The 3,854-nt window shown below is 39.5% G+C and overlaps 1 pseudogene; it reads left to right on the top strand.

The window, feature by feature from the left end:
* Window positions 1-1,130: 1,130 nt before the first annotated feature.
* Window positions 1,131-1,230, top strand: LOC115297273 (annotated as a pseudogene).
* The last annotated feature ends 2,624 nt before the right edge of the window (window positions 1,231-3,854 follow it).

Consider the following 3,854-nt stretch of genomic DNA (forward strand, 5'->3'; position numbering starts at 1 on the left):
TATATATATATATATATATATATATATATATATATATATACACACACACACACACACACACAATGGAGTATTACATGGCAATAAGAATGAAATATGGCCATTTGTAGCAAAGTGGATGGACCTCAAGGGTGTCATGCTAAGCAAAATAAGCCAGGCAGAGAAGGACAGATACCATATGTTTGCACTCATAGGACTAACAGCAAAATAAGAGAAACCTAATGGAGGACCATGGAGAGGGGAAGTGGGAAAGAGAGGTGGGGAGAGAGAGGGACGCAAAACCTGAGAGGCTATTGAATACTGAAAGTGAACTGAGAATTGAAGGGGGTGGGGGGAAGAGGCGGTGGTAATGGAGGAGGGCACTTGTGGGGAAAAGCACTCGGTGTTATATGGAAACCAATTTGATAATAAACTATTAAAAAATAATTCTAGAAAAATAAATATTTAAGTACATTTTGAGAAAGCCAATTACCTTCATAATGTGGGTGGGTCCCATTCAATACATTGAAAGAATTAAGAAAACTAATGACCTAGCCCAAAGAAAAGGGAATACTGTCATCATTGTCATCATGCTGCCTTTGGACTCAAGTTGCAGCATCAAATCTTCCCTGGATCTCTAGCCTGCTGTCCAACCTTGCATATTTTGGACGTGCCGCCCCTCATAATCATGTCAACCAAATCCTTGTAATTTCTCTCTCTCTCTCTCTCTCTCTCTCTCTCTCTCTCTCTCTCTCTCCTCCCCCTCCCATATATGCATGTGTGTGTATGTGTATGTGTGTGTATGTGTGTGTGTGTGTGTGTGTGTGTGTGTGTATGTTTGTATTTCTATTTTAAAACAGACAGGTCCTAACAGAGATCAAAAGTGAAAAAACATACCATTGTCAATTAGCCAATGTCAAGTAAAATGGCATTCTAGGTTCATTTTGGAATACACTTGTCATGGAAATATGTTTAGATATTCTTTATGAATCCTGCTATTGTTTATTGTATCTAAGTTTAACCCACATTTTCAATTACAATTATAAACAATGAGTTAAAAATTAAAAAGGCTGACCCCAGAATGTTCAAACAGAAAAGAACATGAACAAAAAGCAATAAACCTTTTTTTTTTTTGAAAACTACTTATTGGGTGCATGCTTCAGCAGCATATATGCTAAATTTGAAATGATACAGAAAAGATTAGCATGACCCCTTGTGCAAGGATGACACAAAAATAACTCATTGAACATCTTCTCATATTGAGCACTATGTAAAACTTGAGTCATATAAAGCTTGTAGAAACATATAAAGCCTATAGTAAGTCAGATTTTCCAAAAATATGAGTAACAATACCTTCTAACCTTCATGCTCTTTTACTATATAATTTTGATATTCCCCCTATTCGGAGGCAGAATCTATGTCTCCTCCTCTTGAATCTGGATGCCTGCCTCAACGAATATAGTATGTCACAGGTAATATACTGTGATTTTCAAGGCCAGACCATAACAATGCTACATTCTTCTGCCTTGCTATCTTGGGACACTGGTTTTATGGAAAGCCAGATGCCATGTAAGCAGTCCAACAACTCTAAGATTTCCGTGCTAAACCAAAACTAATTCACATGGAAAGAAAGATGGCAGCAGAGTAGGGGGACTCTAGACTCCCCATAAATACAATTAGATAACCACCAAATCATCCTAAATATCCCAGAAATTGACCTGAAGCATTGCTGAACAAACTCTACAACAAAAGGTAGAGAAAAGCCATATTGAAGATGGGAGAAAATGTGGAAAAGTGGTTTGGGAGACAGATTGTGGCTGCCACAGTTGCAGGTTGCCACCATGGTTGCAGGGAAGTGCACAGGGAAAATGAACCCCCATAGCAATTGACTTGGAAAGTGAAAGGAGTCGAATTTCATGAGTTCTTGCAACCAGTGTGACTTAAAACCTGGTTTAAGGTCAGCAGATTTGGTTCAAGGAGAGCCTAAAAGCCTTTGGGCTGCTCTTGGAGAGAAAGCATGGCAAAGAGCCCCATACATACACTATAGAAATAACAATCTGAAGAACACCTGGGGAGCACAGTGGAGAGGTTATTTGCTCATCTTAGAGGGTATCCTAGAGAGGTAGCATTCACAAAGACTCCTCCAGGAACAAATGAACTGGCAGGTGCCATTTCTTCTCCCCACTCTTCAGCATAAGCACAGGGCCACTTGCAGGAACCAGTACAGCACCATTCACTTGCTACCATACTTGCTTACACCATGCCTTGTCCCCGTTGATCTCCAAGGGAAATGCTCCTCTCAGCAATGCTTGCCTCAGTCCCAGTATACTGGGCCCCTTCCACAGAAGACCAGCCCAAAACCCTGCCCATACAATGTCTTCCAACCCAAGAGTTTTGCAGGGCCTTGTTTGTAGCAGTGGGGGTGACAGGTCTCATTTCATAAGGAGACCAAAGCCATACCTAATTAAAACTCACCACATTCAGGCCAGGGACCAAACAGTGCCCACAACAGGCAAAGAGAACCTCTGTAGACAACTGGCCTGAAGGATAAAGCAGCCAGAACAAACAGCAGAGCACATATAGCACATATTGACGATAATCCCTGAAGCACCAGGCCCTGGGCTCTGGGGAACAGGAGGCACTACACTACCAGACACTATAGGACCTCTTCTTCATAAGGACATTATGCTTAAGAACAGGGATTGTAGATAACTTTCGGAACACAAAAGCAGGCACAGATATTTAGATAAAAGGAGAAGACAGAGGAATTTGCCCCAGATGAAAGAACAAGGCAAGGCCACAGCCAAGGATCTAAGTGTAATAGACATAGATAACATGCCTGATAGAGAATTTAAAGTAATCATAAAGATACAGTATTTAAGAAAAGAGTAGAAGATATCAGTGAGATCATTATTATAAGGATAAAGAATAACATATCAGAGATAAAGGGCTCACTAAATGAAATCAGAAATACAACAGATGAAATGAACAGCAGGCTGGAAGAAGCAGAGGAACAAATCGGTGGCCTAGAAGACAGAGTAATGGAAAGTAATCAACATGAACAAAAAAGAGGGAAGACAGTGTTGCAAAATGAAATAGACTTAGGGAGCTAATGTAGTAACACTCACATAGGAGTCCCAGAAGAAGAAGTGAGTGGGAAAAAAAGGCAGAGAATTTACTGGAAGACTTAAGAGCCGAAAATGTCCCTATTCTGGGGAAGGGAACAGATATCAAATCCAGGAGGCACACAGAACCTCTAACAAAAATCAACAAAAGCATATCCACACCCAGACATATTATAATTAAAATGGCAAAATATAGTGATAAAGAAAAATATTAAAAGCAGAAAGACAGAGGCACCTGGGTGGCTCAGTCATGGAGCCCCATGGTGGGAGACAGTCTCCCTCCACCCCTCCTTCTCTCTTTCTCTAAAATAAAAATAAAAACATTTTTTTCTAAAAGAGCAGCAAGACCAAAAAAAAAAAAAAAAAGACATTTATATACGAGAAAAACCACATAAGGCTATCAGGAGATTTTTCAGCAGAAACTTACCAAGCCATAAATGAATGGCACAATATATTGAAAGTGCTGAATAGTAAAAATCTGCAGCCAAGAATACTCTAGCCAGCAAGGCATTCATTCAGAATAGAAAGAGAATTAAAGAGTTTCCCAAACAAAAACTAGAGGAGTTCATGACCAATAAACCAGCCCTGAAAGAAAATAAAGGGGACTCTTTGAATGGAGAGGGGAAAAAAGGGAGGTATAAAGGTAGGAAACACAAAAGAAGTCAAAATGAAAAATTTTGTAAAATATCAATCAAGTAAATCATAAAATATGAGGATGTAAAAGATGACAACATATACCTAAAACATGGGAAA

This window comes from Suricata suricatta, chromosome 7, assembly GCF_006229205.1.
Source record: "Suricata suricatta isolate VVHF042 chromosome 7, meerkat_22Aug2017_6uvM2_HiC, whole genome shotgun sequence".
Taxonomy (NCBI): domain Eukaryota; kingdom Metazoa; phylum Chordata; class Mammalia; order Carnivora; family Herpestidae; genus Suricata; species Suricata suricatta.